The sequence below is a fragment of the Schistocerca serialis genome, chromosome 4, assembly GCF_023864345.2.
Source record: "Schistocerca serialis cubense isolate TAMUIC-IGC-003099 chromosome 4, iqSchSeri2.2, whole genome shotgun sequence".
NCBI classification, from domain to species: Eukaryota; Metazoa; Arthropoda; class Insecta; order Orthoptera; family Acrididae; genus Schistocerca; species Schistocerca serialis.
Genome location: NC_064641.1, coordinates 906,675,626 through 906,693,681, shown reverse-complemented (window position 1 = coordinate 906,693,681; position 18,056 = coordinate 906,675,626).

Here is an 18,056-nt window from a genome sequence, read left to right as displayed (position 1 = left end):
TTGTTCTCTCTTGTGATGTACTGTTTTTGTACACTATGTTGAAATGTTCCACATTTTGTACACTATGTTGAAATGTTTCACATTATTTTATTAGGAAACACAGAACAGAGACCAAAGTAGTATGTCCTATAAATACTGCAGATAAAAATCAAATAATGACAAAATGTGTAAAAATAAAGAAGTAGGAAGAAAATAGGGGTGAGGAGAAGGTGGACGCAAATAAGCAAACATTAAGCCCCAATATGACAAAGAGGAAAGAAACTCAAGCAAGTTAAAATGCTTGGGTGATTGGGGGGGGGGGGGGGGGCAGAAGAAGCAAAGAGAAATAACTAAATGCTAGTGGATAATGAACATATTATTAATAGTTGGTATGAAATAGTATTATTTTAATAGGCAGCAGGCAGATCTGACACAGCCTCATTTTCACCAGTTCTCATGAGAGTTCACTTGTACTTATTGAAAAGTGTTTACTCTGGTAGGAACGAAAGAACAGAATACGAGCATTGTGTACCATACCTGTGAAAACCGCATTGTTTCTCTCTACGGTAATCAACACACTTGATACATCAGTTATTATAGATGGGATGCAAAACTGTGGTTTTCGACACAGTACACAAAATAGTGTAGGAAAATAAAAATGTATGGACCAAACTTTTACGTAGCTGGGAAATGTAGAATTAAGTCAAGCCTTCCTTTGCAAAAAACAATGCAAGTGTGTCAGTTGTTGCTTTGTTGACTTCTCACTGAAGCATAACCAGAATAAAACACACTGGTTTGTAACAACTAGAGACAATTATGTTAACAACATTTCACATATCAATAGATGCTGTATCTCAGTTCAGGTGTCTTCAATGAGATATGTGAAGCATGCAGGTATTTTAATTATGGCCATATAAGGAAGAAAATGTCAATACAGTAGGAATAATGTAATATAAAATTATTATAGGACTTCATACATAGGCTACTTGATAAAATCTATTCACAATAGTTTCTTCTAGAGGAAACTGAGAGAAAAATATTTATTTCTGCAGTCCTTGCAGCAAAACGTTTCAAATAACAGCAATACATGTAAGCCACAAGAATAACAGGGTCTTATACATATTTTTTTTAAATTTTACATTAACTAGCATAATAAATGTGCATTTGTTTAACATGATCGTAAATTGTTAGAAGACACTGCACAGTAATAACCCCTAGTTACGGACACTACACATATCACTGTCACTTTGAGGTTATACCGTGAAAGCTGACTCCCAGTCCCAACTGTTATCATAACTGGCATCTAAAATATGCAAATGAGATTCTTTTTTATAAGTAACATCTCTGTGTGATGACCATTCCAAAGGAGGCCTTGACATAACCTTGAATGTGTTCCAAAACCCTTGTCACATAGTTCTAACGTGATCTCTGCGTACCTCCTTAAAATTTTAAACATTAATGTCAGGAAGGGACTTAGAGAAGTGGCAGCGGCATTTGGAATTACATAGGGAGAAAGACTAATGCATGATACAAATGCAAGATTAGATAGTCCTATTGATAAGTCTAAAATCACACAGCTGTTGAAAAAATGTATGCACTGGTATGAAAAATCTTAAGAATTTTATTTCCCTGGATGAAGAAAAATTCACAAAATGCCAGCCTGGATAACTGAAGAAATACTATTAGAAAATATAAAATCATCATCATCATTGATCACTTGGTCAATGGTCATAGGCATCCACAAGGGGAGAAAACGTGCAACACTTGCTGGTGTCGTCATCCCCCCCCCCCCCCCCCAATTCCCTCAGGAATCTAGAGCACAGTTATTCACTACTCGTTACAACAAATATTTTATGTCTGAAACCAGATAAAATAAATTAATGGCTTTAGATGAAGGACGGCCACACCACAATCGCAGTGCATCAAACCTGATACCATTGGAACCATCATGGGAGCCAAAATTATCACACCAGCAGTGATCCACAATTCACTGGGCATGGGCAGCACACCACTGGAGCTGTACAGGATATACTGACAGATAATGAGGGAAGTGCTTACTGTAATTTCTCATGTGGTTTTAAGAAGACAATAGTTTCCCATGTGGTCCATGGATGGAGCGACTGTCTTGATACTCTAAACAGAGACATCTTGTCAGTAGAATGGACTACTGACCTGTCACACTTCTGAAAGTGTTTTATGAGATAGAAACGTGTCTATTGAAAAAGAGACTCCAAAAAGTCATATCTTCCTGCAACAAACTGCCATTCAAAGTGCACTGCAACAGGGATTCCTGTTACCTACCACCTTACATATTTTAGCAAAGAGGGCAGTTGTAAAAAAAATCCACATCACCTTACTTGATCTCACATATAGAAGAGTGTGTCAGTACTAGAATGTAAAATTTAATATATTATTTATGAGAAAATTGTTCCAAAATTACAAGCAAGCTAGAGGAGACAACTCAACGTGAACAAATTGCTCATATATAATACAGTTGAGCAGTATTTCCAATGTTATCACCACCCAGTATTTGCGTCACTTTACTGAGCAGAAGCAGTTGGGGGCTGAATATCAGTCTGTAGCCACAAAGCATGTGGTTAAGCAATCGGAAGGATAGTGCAGGTCTAATTCGAACACCGATCAGATAAAACAAAAATGGGTATGATGCAGACAGCATTCTTCATAATGGATAAATCTTTATGGTGTTGCAGCAATGTACCCTCAACCCAAAGTAGCGCCTTAACATTAGTGGAGGAATCATCTTTAAGGTATGCTGTAATAACAACAGTGCTTTACAAGTGGGGACTGACTGGCCAGAATGTCTACTACATAGCAATCTTACTTCAGCAAGCATACAAAACTCTCACAAAAACAGACATGTCACATCAATTACACAGATGTGATTGTGTCAACATATTTTGCTGTATTGAAAAAGAGGTGCTTCAGGCCACCATTTCATACATTTATTGCAAGTTAACATCTGCTTTTCCACAACACCCCCAATAATCTGGCAAGGAATCGGCACAATATTTGAAGGCATATACACTTGCAGACACTTCTATTGGATGTACACATTGATGGAATCAGTAATTACAAGTGGAGAAGAGTATTAAAACCCATTCGGCAATGTCCCCATATTGTGACAAGTGTCAAATAATCACTGAAGCAGAATGCTTAATTACCTGCAAAGAAAAATGTTGTATCTGGAATTGAGTAAGTGAGTAAGGTAAAAGTTCCCAGTAGTTTTCATTTCCAGGATCACACTGAACACAGTAGGCAACCAGCATACATTGCACTTTGATACCTGACTTGAGATTTTTTCCCCTCTCTAAAAATAGCAGTCACAGATGGATTCTTGGACACTTCGATGTTCTACATTTAAAGATTGTGAAAACGAGGGCTTCCAGAATTCACCGTCTGCGGCATAATCAAGGTTCAACTACCCACCTGGAGACATTAAAATTTTTCGGTTTCAAGATTTTCGCTTTTCAAACGAATGTTAGTTTCCAAGAATAGTTTCTATTAAGAATTTTACTACCAAAAGGTTTTTAATTTTCCAGGGAATTTTATTCATTCTGCAGAAGAGTTCTAGTTTGGTCTTTACTGTTTTGTGCTATTTTATACACCAAAACTACAACATTCGTTGGATTCTATTACAATTCAGTACTCCCGCTATCAGAAAGGAGTGCTCACGTCGATGAAGATTATTTATAAAGTAATTCAATGAAAATTGTGGAAAAAATTAGTTACTTGTCGCGAAAAACGAGATTTGGATTTGAACTCCGTGTCTGGAAAAGGATTTTAAATGGTCAAATTTAAATAATATAGCACACATTTAGCGCTGTATTTACGGCGCATACGGTATTATGCTCTCGTAAATGCTGAAGAAAGAGATTTCGCTCACGCTGGTGCAAATTTTATTCAATTTGCCTCTTACGTACAATTTCCCTCTTCAACATAAAACTCTGAAATAATTGCTGATTCTGCCTTGGGCAGACTAGTAGAAATTACTACATCTCAGTGTAAAAAATAAAATGCGCCGCACTATAAACTTCGGAGACTAAATAACTTCTGTGGAACAATTCACTGCGCCACATCACAAAACATGGTAGAAAACATACATGAACAATACTGAGTGAACTAGATTATCACTAACCTTAACTGAGTAGAGCAGCTATCAAACTGGATGTGGGAGTATTCTGGTTGTCCGACTGTTTGATTTAGGGGCCCGTCGTTTAATACATCGTTAATAAACAAACGACGCGAACTTTGTTAACAATGTACAGCAAACAATCAGAGCCATACCAAGGCCTTCCAGCATCCTTGGCGGAACTGCCCAAGTTGCCCTTCCGCCCCCCCCCCCCCCCCCCCAACCCAAAAATTACATTTCTACAAATTTGTCTTCACAGATTTAGCTAATTTTGTAAGTACGTTTAATAAAAATGAAGCGTTATTGAAAAATATTACTTAAATGAACTACAATGGTAAGAAATATTGTGCACAACAAAGTATATGTATCACTGTATTACAGTGATGTAATTATAACACACAACATATTTGGTTTGCTCCTCGTAAGTTATTTACAGTCGACAAATTATTAATTACAAATGAAAGGAGCTGTAATTAAGCGCCACGGATATATTTCATTCAGGAATTGTGTTTTTAATTACAATTTTATTCTGCATTTCCTTGCTTTGCGTGAAGAAAACTTATTTACTGTCTCACTGTAGTGTTTAACAGCTTTGTCGTTTTCTATCGACAACATAGCTAAATCTTTCGCCCATACTCGACATTAAATAGTTTTATTGTCTTTTAACTTCCTGAAGCTGCATTCACAATATACTGTAGTCACTAGCAGTGTCAACAATATCCATAAAGCAATTTCAGTGTTTGGGTAAGCACTCGGAAACCATATTATGAAAAACCCTTCAACATATCTAAATGGGAAGCCGTGTCAGAGTCCTTAATCTGCTCTTACACCTGTATCTTGAAAGCTGGTATTTTGCAGAACGGCTCTGCTTCATTTGCGACCAAAGTTAGCTGCACGATTTGCTAGAAAAAATACACAGATTTCATTTAACGTGTTTCCTGCTAGTAAATTTAATCAGATGAGACGAAGCCAGACCAGACGCCCCGCATTGGCCGCGACACTTACGATTTTTGGAGTCCAGTACCCCTGTCCCCACGAAGCTACCGTAAACCAGTTGTTAGAAATAGATCAAATTCCCAGTCATATGAGATTTCAACATACAACTTTTAATATTTCTAGCATTGTAACAGTACCTGTAGTACTATTCCAACATACCTTATTAGAAATGCGTTTACATCACTCGCTTAACACAAGGACATTGCTAAAGGGGGCGTCCAGGGTGTCCGGAACCCTCACCTCGTATCACCTAAATACAATTATTCACGACCTAGTTGCTGTGCAGTGGAACTCAAAGATATTTTGATTGATCATACTATGAAAAAGGAATACGCACTATCTATTAACAGCAATGCCAACGATAGATCCATAGCACTACCGGCTATCGCCAAACTCTATTTTAGCCAAGACTAATTGTTAGCCTTGCTCGAGCTCAACTGTTGTTTTTATAAGATTAATGTGTTGCGGATTATTGTTTTTGTACTATGTGCTGTTGTGACAAATTGATGACATACGTCCTAAAATGGTGTCAGACATCCTCTTGCCCAGCATTGTGCAGCAGCTCAACGTGAATTGACTCAACAAGTTGTTGCAAGTCCCCTTTATAGCCGTCCACAATTGCGGAAGTGTTACCAGTGCAGGATTTTGAGCATGAACTGATCTCTCGATTTTGTCCCATAAGTGTTGAATGCTATTCGTGTTGGACGGTCTGAGTGGCCATATCATTTGTTCGAATTGCCCAGAATGTTCTTCAAATGAATCGTGAACAGTTGTATCCCGATGAGATGGCGCATTGTCATCCACAAGAATTCGATCGTTGTTTGGTAACATGACGTTCATGAATGGCTGAAAACGGTCTCAAACTACCAGTTGGACCTGATGACCAAGTCCATTCTATGTACTCACAGACCATACTGTTATGGAGCCAGCACCAAATTGTACTGTACCTTGTTGGCAACTTGGGTCCGTGGCATCATGGAGTCTGTCTCACACTCGGACCCTACCATCTGCTCCTACTAACTAGAATCGGGACTCATCTGACCAGCCCACAGTTTTCCATTCGTTAGGGTCCAAGCAACGTGGTCGTGAGCCCAGAAACGCACTGCAAGCAGTGTTGTGCTGTTAGCAAAGGCACCCGCATCGGTCGTCTGCTGCCATAGCTTATTAATGGATACGTTCGTCGTGTGTCCCACACTGATTTTTTTCTGTTATTTCACGCAATGTTGCTTGCCTGTGAGCACTGACAACTCTACGGAAACGCTGCTGCTCTCGGTCGTTAAGCGGAGGCTGTCGGCCACTGTGTCGTCCGTGGTGAGAGGTAATGGGTCAAATGTGATATTCTAGGCACACTCTAGACACTGTGGATCGCGGAATATTGAATTCCCTAACGATTTCCGAAATGGTAAATGCCAATGCGCCTGGCTGCAACTACTGTTCCGCATTCAAAGGCTGTTAATTCACGTCGGAAACCTTTTCACATGAATCATCTGAGTATAGTGTGCGCAGAATGCCATGGCCGCTATATGCGCAGATGACAGGGCCCGCATGGGGTAGGGGGTGGGGGGTGGGGCGTGGGGTCGGGTTAAGAGCAGGCACTGCAGAGGAAAATGCCGTTGTAAACTGAAGCCTACGCTCACATTTTCTGTAAAGTGGGGTCCTCCATGCCCACAATTGCATGGTGGCCATTTAAAAAGATTTACTGTCACCTCTGCTTTGCTTGGTATCTGAAACGAGTTTCGCCGAAAATGCAGCGATTTATTTTCGCCTGGTTTGTTAACAATTTGAAACTTTCAAAGAAGCATCTTGAGTGGCGAATTTTGACTAAAACCTGATTACCATATTAAAATTTGCTTCTTTTGTCAAAACACAGCGTAATTTAAACAGTCTCATCTCATTAACATGTGCAGACGCAGTTGCAAAAGTTCTGAAAAAGTGGTTTATAAGTGAGAACTGCAGTACGGTCAGTAGCTTACGAAAAAGCACAATCTCTGTACAAAATAAACGTCTGATGTGTTCATTTATGTTGTTCAAAAACCTAGAACATTTCTTGTTTCACCTGCTATCAATGGCCTTTAAAAATTGCATTCTTTCATCGAAATAGTCTTTAGTTAGTGGAATAACATGGTAGATAATGAAGTTTTGCAGAATAACCATATCGCAAAATACTCTCCTCTCTGTGTGCTATTAGTTGCCGAAATCTCATTTCGATACCTCAATTGAAGTATGAGGAATGTCGTGAATGTTTCCCTCTGGCTTCATCGCTGGCGCAATGCGATCGCAAATGAGAGTGCTACGTCAAAATATTTTTTTCGAAATTGGTAACAGATAGAGACCTCCAGCCAAGTTTAAAGAAAAATTCGGTATGTTATCTAAATTTATTATGTATTATGTAATATGCACTAAAAGCAAAATTACAGCGACCTCTATTTTTCATTACAAACTTTTTCGAATTTCTCAGAGTGTCTTTATTTCCACGTAAATATTAAAATGACTATGCCCATTAACGAAATGATGGGCACGAAATCGTGAACCTGACATATAAAGCTATAAGTAAAGCAAAACTTAATTGTTTTACTGAAAGTTTCTGTAAAATCGTCTGAGAAAGATTGCTGGGTGTGTGCCGCCGTGATTCTGTCATCGCCGACCAGCCGAAAGGTTTCCGACACTGTTGGCCTTCGCTTCTGAACAAACGAATGAACTCGCCCGGCGCATTGGACAAAAACTGCGCGGACTACACAAATGACAGCAACGTTAATGCACTGCCGTTTTCTTCCATGTGTACCTGACACTTCTGCCATCTGTATATGTGCATATCGCAGTCCCATGACTTCTGTCAACTTAGTGTAGTTACGGATAATTCTGTAACAAGAAAGAAAAGGAAAATCGATTTTGATTCGTCCGCTAGTTTTATGGTAAGTTAATAATGTATACGCATTACGATAATAACCTAATTACCTGTCTATAGCAGTTTTATGTTAGCAATGGAGTCTTTATGTGGAGGTTGGCAGAACTTTGGGGTAAATAAACGTCGTGTGACTAGGGCCTCCCGTCGGGTAGACCATTCGTTGGGTGCAAGTCTTTCGATTTGACGCCACTTCTACATCTACATCTACATCTATACTCCGCGAGCCACCTTACGGTGTGTGGCGGAGGGTACTTATTGTACCACTATCTGAACCCCCCTTCCCTGTTCCATTCACGAATTGTGCGTGGGAAGAACGACTGCTTGTAAGTCTCCGTATTTGCTCTAATTTCTCGGATCTTTTCGTTGTGATCATTACGCGAGATATATGTGGGCGGTAGTAATATGTTGCCCATCTCTTCCCGGAATGTGCTCTCTCGTAATTTCGATAATAAACCTCTCCGTATTGCGTAACGCCTTTCTTGAAGTGTCCGCCACTGGAGCTTGTTCAGCATCTCCGTAACGCTCTCGCGCTGACTAAATGTCCCCATGACGAATCGCGCTGCTTTTCGCTGGATCATGTCTATCTCTTCTATTAATCCAACCTGGTAAGGGTCCCATACTGATGAGCAATACTCAAGAATCGGACGAACAAGCGTTTTGTAAGCTACTTCTTTCGTCGATGAGTCACATTTTCTTAGAATTCTTCCTATGAATCTCAACCTGGCGCCTGCTTTTCCCACTATTTGTTTTATGTGATCATTCCACTTCAGATCGCTCCGGATAGTAACTCCTAAGTATTTTACGGTCGTTACCGCTTCCAATGATTTACCACCTATGGCATAATCGTACTGGAATGGATTTCTGCCCCTATGTATGCGCATTATATTACATTTATCTACGTTTAGGGAAAGCTGCCAGCTGTCGCACCATGCATTAATCCTCTGCAGGTCCTCCTGGAGTACGTACGAGTCTTCTGATGTTGCTACTTTCTTGTAGACAACCGTGTCATCTGCAAATAGCCTCACGGAGCTACCGATGTTGTCAACTAAGTCATTTATGTATATTGTAAACAATAAAGGTCCTATCACGCTTCCCTGCGGTACTCCCGAAATTACCTCTACATCTGCAGATTTTGAACCGTTAAGAATGACATGTTGTGTTCTTTCTTCTAGGAAATCCTGAATCCAATCACAAACCTGGTCCGATATTTCGTAAGCTCGTATTTTTTTCACTAAACGTAAGTGCGGAACCGTATCAAATGCCTTCCTGAAGTCCAGGAATACGGCATCAATCTGCTCGCCAGTGTCTACGGCACTGTGAATTTCTTGGGCAGATAGGGCGAGCTGAGTTTCACATGATCTCTGTTTGCGGAATCCATGTTGGTTATGATGAAGGAGATTTGTATTATCTAAGAACGTCATAATACGAGAACACAAAACATGTTCCGTTATTCTACAACAGATTGACGTAAGCGAAATAGGCCTATAATTATTCGCATCTGATTTATGACCCTTCTTGAAAATGGGAACGACCTGCGCTTTCTTCCAGTCGCTAGGTACTTTACGTTCTTCCAGCGATCTACGATAAATTGCTGATAGAAAGGGGGCAAGTTCTTTAGCATAATCACTGTAGAATCTTAAGGGTATCTCGTCTGGTCCGGATGCTTTTCCGCTACTAAGTGATAGCAGTTGTTTTTCAATTCCGATATCGTTTATTTCAATATTTTCCATTTTGGCGTCCGTGCGACGGCTGAAGTCAGGGACCGTGTTACGATTTTCCGCAGTGAAACAGTTTCGGAACACTGAATTCAGTATTTCTGCCTTTCTTCGGTCGTCCTCTGTTTCGGTGCCATCGTGGTCAACGAGTGACTGAATAGGGGATTTAGATCCGCTTACCGATTTTACATATGACCAAAACATTTTAGGGTTCTTGTTTAGATTGTTTGCCAATGTTTTATATTCGAATTCGTTGAATGCTTCTCTCATTGCTCTCTTTACGCTCTTTTTCGCTTCGTTCAGCTTTTCCTTATCAGCTATGATTCGACTACTCTTAAACCTATGATGAAGCTTTCTTTGTTTCCGTAGTACCTTTCGTACATGATTGTTATACCACGGTGGATCTTTCCCCTCGCTTTGGACCTTAGTCGGTACGAACTTATCTAAGGCGTACTGGACGATGTTTCTGAATTTTTTCCATTTTTGTTCCACATCCTCTTCCTCAGAAATGAACGTTTGATGGTGGTCACTCAGATATTCTGCGATTTGTGCCCTATCACTCTTGTTAAGCAAATATATTTTCCTTCCTTTCTTGGCATTTCTTATTACACTTGTAGTCATTGATGCAACCACTGACTTATGATCACTGATACCCTCTTCTACATTCACGGAGTCGAAAAGTTCCGGTCTATTTGTTGCTATGAGGTCTAAAACGTTAGCTTCACGAGTTGGTTCTCTAACTATCTGCTCGAAGTAATTCTCGGACAAGGCAGTCAGGATAATGTCACAAGAGTCTCTGTCCCTGGCTCCAGTTCTGATTGTGTGACTATCCCATTCTATACCTGGTAGATTGAAGTCTCCCCCTATTACAATAGTATGATCACGAAACTTCTTCACGACGTTCTGCAGGTTCTCTCTGAGGCGCTCAACTACTACGGTTGCTGATGCAGGTGGTCTATAGAAGCATCCGACTATCATATCTGACCCACCTTTGATACTTAACTTAACCCAGATTATTTCACATTCGCATTCGCTAATAACTTCACTGGATATTATTGAATTCTTTACTGCTATAAATACTCCTCCACCATTGGCGTTTATCCTATCCTTCGGCGACTTGGGCGTCGATGAGGATGAAATGATGATGATTAGGACAATACAACACCCAGTCCCTCAGCGGAGAAAATCTCCGATCTAGTCGGGAATCTAACCTGGGCCGTTAGGATTGACATTCTGTTAGCTACCGGGGCCAGGCAACTTCGGGGTTGCAATATTTCATAAGGCAGCGAAACTATAAATATCATTACAAATAACACTAAATTAAAACCAGTGCATAAAAATACACTTTGATTCGTCTGTCACCCAAAAACCGTGTTGATCAACAGAAATGTCCCTCGAACGGCAGTGGTTGCATTTCTTTAAAAATTTGCTCAAAATTGTATCATTAGTAGCCAAAACTGCCAAATATCACCAAATCTGGTCACATGGGAGGTACTCAGTTACGAAAGCAGCCCCGATATGAAACAATGAGGAGGGGTTTGTATAGAGTGAAAATGGTATGTGATGACAGCATACTCCTTAGTTCGTTTGTTTTGTATAAGATTTTGTCAGTGGCTGCTTGAATTTGTCTGAGCCGACTGCGCCCTGCATCCTTCCCTCCCACTTTCGTCCAAAATCTATTTACGCTTTTGAAATACTACGGGGTGTTCAAAAAGTCTCTCCGCCGTGCCGTATGATTGTTAGCCGCGTGTGCCGAATGATTGTTCGCCCGCCTGGGTTACTTCCCTTCAAGTGGACTCTCCCAACATTCCACTGTTTCGTTTATCTCAGCCAGCGTCAGTAGTATCGTTGGTGTGTGTCGTTACGTGTTGACGTGAACGTTTGGTAAGTTTAGTTCCTTTGTTAGTTTGTTTCGTTTTTCTCACTGTTAAAATGCAAACCATTGAAGAACGTGTGTTTTTAGTCGAACAAGTGTTCAAAACTAGTGGTAAATACACAGTTTCAGTTCGTCAAACATTTAATTCAGTTTTCCCGGAGACAACACTCCCACATCGCGATACTGTGCAAGATTTGATTAACCAATTTCGAAGTACGGGTTCAGTGACAGATGCACCGAGAAGTGGTCGTTCTAGCGTTTTGTCTGAGGATAAACTACTCGATATTTCCGATAAAATGTCCCATGAGTCCGAACAAGTCAGTAAGAAAACTCGCCCAGGAAATCGATGTTAGTGTCGGAACGGCCCACACAGCAGTAAGGAAAAAATTAGGCTAGAACTTTTCCCATACAAAGTGACAGTCGTGCAAGAACTTAAAAATACTTATCATTGCAAGAGACTGCCTTATTGTCAATGGTTCAAATATTTCGTCTAACAAAATGAAAGGGATATTCCTAATGAAACGTTTTTCACTGAAGAGGCGTGGTTTCATTTATCCGAGTACATGGACTCGCAAAATGCTCGTATGTGGAGTACTGCAAATCCGTTGTGTATTCATGAGGAACTTCATTCTGTGATAATAGAAGTTTGGATTGCAATTCCTAGACGTCGGATAGTGGGTCCCATATTTTTCAATGAAAAAATAAACGCACAACGATACTGCAGTGATATTCTGTACCCATTCATAGGAGAATTCGCGTTAAATGAAATACTAAACAGTTATTTTCAACAAGATGGTGCAATCTCGCATACAGCTCGCGTTTCAATGTCACTGCTTGCTGATGTTTTTGGTGATCGCATAATTTCACAGGGATTTCGGCCTCCACGATCGCCTGACCTAACACCACCTGACGTTTTCTTATGTGGTGCAGCGAAAGCAATTGTCTATAAAAACCGTCCAAAATCCATGGATGAATTGAAAACTGCAATATCCACTTTCACCGCTCTGTTACAGAAGAAATGTTACAGCTTGTGTTTTGAAACATGATTAGACGAATTGAATAGTGTATTCAACAACAGGGGGAACTTTCAACATTTAATGTGAAAATTTGTAAATAAAAATGAATATTCAATAAATTAGTAACTTTATTTCACTGAGTTTCATTTCGGTATATTCACTGCGGCATACGGCACTGCGGAGAGACTTTTTGAACACTCCATACAATAACTGAAGCCAGCAATTACATGTACAATTAAATCTTAAAATATGCAAGCATTCATGGACTGTCAGACGATTAAACACGCACTATTAAAGGAAAAACATGCAATGTTCGAGTTCAGTTTTCTTTTTTGATGCATCCTATTTTGTCATAAAACAGTTTACAACAATCAGTTTTTCCAAATCCTCCACCGATTTGGGGTAGCTCTGCATGTTGAGGCGCTGAGCTAGCAATCCGTGTATTCGGGAGGCACTGTGGTTTGAATCCATGTGCAGGCAACTTTGAAAATGGTATTCTGTGGTTTACCATTTCCATTTCAGGCAAATGCCAGGGTTGGTTCCTTATTATAAGCCACAACCAATTCCTTGCGAATACCTTTCTTTCCTGACAATTCCAGTTAAGGATGCAGCCCCTCTGCTTAAATAAAAGGAGCTACTTCGAAGGCTAGCTGCGCATCTCTTCAGAGACTCCCGGCCCCAAAAGCCATACCATAACTAAATAATAGTCCAAATTCTCCTCATTCAGGCTCATGGATTTGTCTGCCAGGACTCTTCAAATGTTCAAATATGTGTGAAATCTTATGGGTCTTAACTGCTAAGGTCATCAGTCCCTAAGCTTACACACTACTTAACCTAAATTATCCTAAGGACAAACACACACCCATGCCTGAGGGAGGTCTCGAACCTCCGCTGGGACCAGCCGCACAGTCCATGACTGCAGCGCCTGAGACCGCTCGGCTAATCCCGCGCGGCCCGGGACTCTTTAATACAAAAAACGATATTTCTTACGTTGCAAGAAGTGACAGATGGCACTTAAATGAGAAAATTAGGAAAGTGTAAGGTTGAATGTTTTTATATCCTTTGCATTTTTGCCGCCAAAAATTGTTTTAGCTTCTCTGTCGAACAGAGCTCTTAATACCAAAAGCCCTTCCTGTAATAATCACAGTGTCCCAAAAAATTTGCGCTCGTTCATTCCTTATCAGTTCCTCAACTCAAATCCAGACTGAAAGAAGAAGACCTCGGAGGGTGAAGGGAGACTGGATCATGACTGCTTCTTAGTGGGTTTGAAAAATACAGCACATGTAAGTAACGAGATCATATCTCCGCTTGGTGAAAACTCCGAGATCATTGTCGAATAAAATGGTTTATTGTGCATTATGCAAATTTACAGAATAGATGAGAAACATGAGTCTTTTCAAGTTCTTCTTTAACAAATCGGAGCCCCCCCCCCCCCCCCCTTCTTCTTCTTGATAAATTCTTGGCTACGTCGTTGCTCGATGATACATTCAAGTTCGAGATCTTCAATAATACTCGCGCTGAAGTTGTTATTTGTGAGCTGGATTGGCCTAGGGTTATGTCTCAGGCCTCGGCTACGATATGAGTGGTCGAGAGGTGTTTTCTCGTTCAGTACAACTAATGCTGGTTGACGACGACTCATATCGTGGAGGATATTGCTCATGTGGCTCCCTCGTTCCGTGTTCTCTCACAGCCTCCAATACGCAATTTTGTGTTTCAGAGCGGAGCTGGAACTTCTCTAGATCATCCAAACGACTCATATAAGAAAGTAATCTTAAAAATAAATGGCCGTCTTACAAAACATCTGTTTGTTTCTTCATATTTGAAATGGAATTTTTTCTCCTGCAGTCCTGTCACTCGCTTTTCTGATCTTCCTTTTTCCTGATGCTTCTCTTCGAACAGTGAGGCCTGCGAAACCTGTCGTCATCTTTAGCACAGGAAGGCATTGTATGCTGCTGATTGTTAGGTTCTATAACTTTCGTCTCAGGTTTCCATCTATGCCAGCGGCGTCTTCTGGTTCTTCCACTGAAGAAGACGCAGTGTTTCCTACCATTGGGCTCGGAAAAACAACGTCCCGCGTAATCTGTACGAGAGTTGCAAGTTTCCAGTTGTCGAGTGGAGAACTGGAGGCAAAACAAGATTTACATTGCGGACGTTCAGAATAATATATTCCTGCTATTTTTAACTGTTTTAAAAATAAATATAAAAAAATAAAGAAATATATAATAAATAAACGGAATATTATAGAACATTATTTTACTTTCATTTTGTTTTGGAATCTTACTACTTTCTGAGCTTTCATCGCGTCCAGTCTTTGCCTTTGACTGTGCGAAGCAAGTATAGGTGGTACGAAGAAGTCGTCCGTTACACAGGGGGGCTGGCGATGTGAGTAGATTAACAAGATTACCGATGTGAGGAAATAGCACACCAGTTTCGTTAAAAAAAAATTCTGTATTCTTCAAAAACAGTTGCTGACAATGATGAACAAAAATGGAAATGACAACTTTGTTCTTTGCGGTGGGCGGAGACAGGGAGGGGAAATGCTGACGCAACCCGGGCTCAGTGCAACTGCAACGCTTAACTTCACTACGCATTTTTGACACTGCAGCTGCTAGGTCGCTGGCGTCTGCAGAAATGATAAAACAGGGAAGTCGCCACGAAGTGTTCTGGACAAATCTGATATGTGACGAAACCTACGGCCTCGGAGCGAGTGAGCACTTTTCAAGAGCTGCGTGAATGTCAAGCACTCGCATTCAGTTGCACATATACTGAGGTGACCAAAACCACGCGATACCTCCTGACATCATGTCGGACCTCCTTTTTCCCAGGGTAGTGCAGCATTTCGACAAGACACGGACTCAACATATCGTTGGAAATTCACTGCAGAAATAATGAGGCGTGATGCCTCTATAGCCGTCCGTTAACTGCAGAAGTGTTGCCAGTGCAGAATTTTGTGGTACGAACTGACCTTTCGATTATAGACCGTAAATGTTCGATGGGATTCATGTCGAGCGATCTGGGTGACGAAATCATTCCCACGGCACATTGTCATTCACAAAAATTTCATCGTTGTTTGGGAACATGAAGTCCATGAATAGCTGCAAATGGTCCTAGCTGGTAAGATGGACCAGAGGATCCAGTCTATTCCGTGTAAACAGAGTCCACACCAGTATGGAGCCACCGCCAGCTTGCACATTGCTCTGTTGACCACTTGTATCAGTGGCCTTGTGGGGTCTGCACCACACTCGAACCCTAACATCAGCTCTTACTAGCTGAAATCGGAACTCACGTTACCAGGCCAAGGTTTTCAAGTCGTCTGGGCTCCAACCGATATGATCAGGCGGTCTCATATTGTTAGCAAAGCCACTCGCGCTGGTCGTCTGCTCCATAGCCCATTAACGCCAAATTTCGCCGCAGCGTCCTAACGGGTACGTTCGTTTTTACGTCCACATTGATTTCTGCAATTATTTCACGTAGTGGTGCTTGTGTCTTGACAATAATCATTCTAAACAAGCGCCGCTGTTCTCGATCGTTAAGTGAAGGCCGCCGCCCACTGCGTTGTCTTTGGTGAGAGGTAACGCCTGAAATTCGGTACTCTAGGCATCCACTTGACACTGTGGATCTCGGAACATTGTATTTCCTAAAGATTTTTGGGATCGACTGTCCCAAGCTTCTAGCTCCAACTACGATTCCGCGTTTAGAGTGTTAATTCTCGCTGTGCGGCCATAATCAGGTCGGAAACCTTTTCACACGAATCACCTGAGTACAAATGACAGCCCCGAGAATGCACTGTCCTTTTATACCTTATGGACACGATACTACCACCGTTTGTATATACAGGGTGTATCAAAATTAATGGCGTAAACGCATACAGTTGAAAGTACACGATACTAGAAGCAGAAAAGTCTCAGTAAACATAGGCTCGAAAATGCCTACCTTAAGAGCTCTTCTACTGCAAGTTCTTTGCTTTCCATTTTTTGGGCACTGGTAGTATGGACCAAAACAAGAAAATAAAGTTCAGAAAAAATGTGATCTAAAATGCATTCCTTAACAGCTATTAGCAATGGTTCATCTTTGCTACGCCGGCTGTTGTGGCCGAGCGGTTCTAGGCGCTTCAGTCTGGAACCGCGCGACCGCTACGGTCGCAGGTTCGAGTCCTGCCTCGGGCATGGATGTGTGTGATGTCCTTAGGTTAGTTGGGCTTAAGTAGTTCTAAGTTCTAGGGGACTGATGACCTCAGATGTTAAGTCCCAAAGTACTCAGAGCCATTTGAACCATCATCTTTGCTACTTTGAAACACAACTCTTCTAATGATCACGTTCTCGTAACTTTTAAGATATGCGTTTTAGAGCAAATGTTTGCTGGACATTCTTTTCATATTTTGGTCCATACTGCCACTTCCCAAAATGTGGAAAGCAAAGAACTTGCAGTAGAAGAGAGTTGTTTCATAGTATCTAAGATGAAAAATTGCTCGTTGCTCTTAAGGTATGTATTTTCGACCCTATGTTTACTGAGACTTTTTTCCTTCTAGTATCGTGTACTTTCAACTGTATACGTTTACGCCATTAATTATGATACATCCAGTATACATGTGACTATCCCATTGCTTTTGTCATCTCAGTGTAGGTTACGAGTTTGCAGTGTGCGAACGTGCAATGTGCTTTGCTTATCACCAAAGTTTGACAAAATTTATTTGAATAACGAATAACGAATAACGAATACATATAAAAATTATTTGTGGATAATAAATAATAATATTTATTCTAAATTTTACTCATTTACGCGCATAGAAACACTTTTTCCTCATTTGTAAGTAAATAGCCTTACTCGTGAATAACAGATAATAATAATTTTATTCGAAACATTATTCATTTACACAGATGAACAGATTTATTTGTCATTTGTAAATAAATAGCTTTACAAATAATGGATACATCTGAAACCCAGTGACATTTATTGCTCCAGTTCTACTTCACTTTTTAACCAAATCTACATTTTGTTGCTTTTAAATTAGTTTTCAGAACAACTCTTTTTTCAAATGTCTCGCCAGGAAGATTTTTTTTTGAGGGGGGGGGGAGGGGGGGAAGGAGACCAGACAGCGAGGTCATCGGTCTCATCGGATTAGGGAAGGATGGGGAAGGAAGTCGGCCGTGCCCTTTGAAGGGAACCATCCCGCCATTTGCCTGGAGCGATTTAGGGAAATCACGGAAAACCTAAATCAGGATGGCCGGACGCGGGATTGAACCGTCGTCCTCCCGAATGCGAGTCCAGTGTCTAACCACTGCGCCACCTCGCTCGGTATTATTTGATTTTCGAAGACTTTGGCATACTATCAACTGTGACTAATCCTATTAGTTCATTTACTCGGTTTATACGTCAGAGGCTACAGTGTAACTAAACTGAAGTTGTTTCGTTAATTATA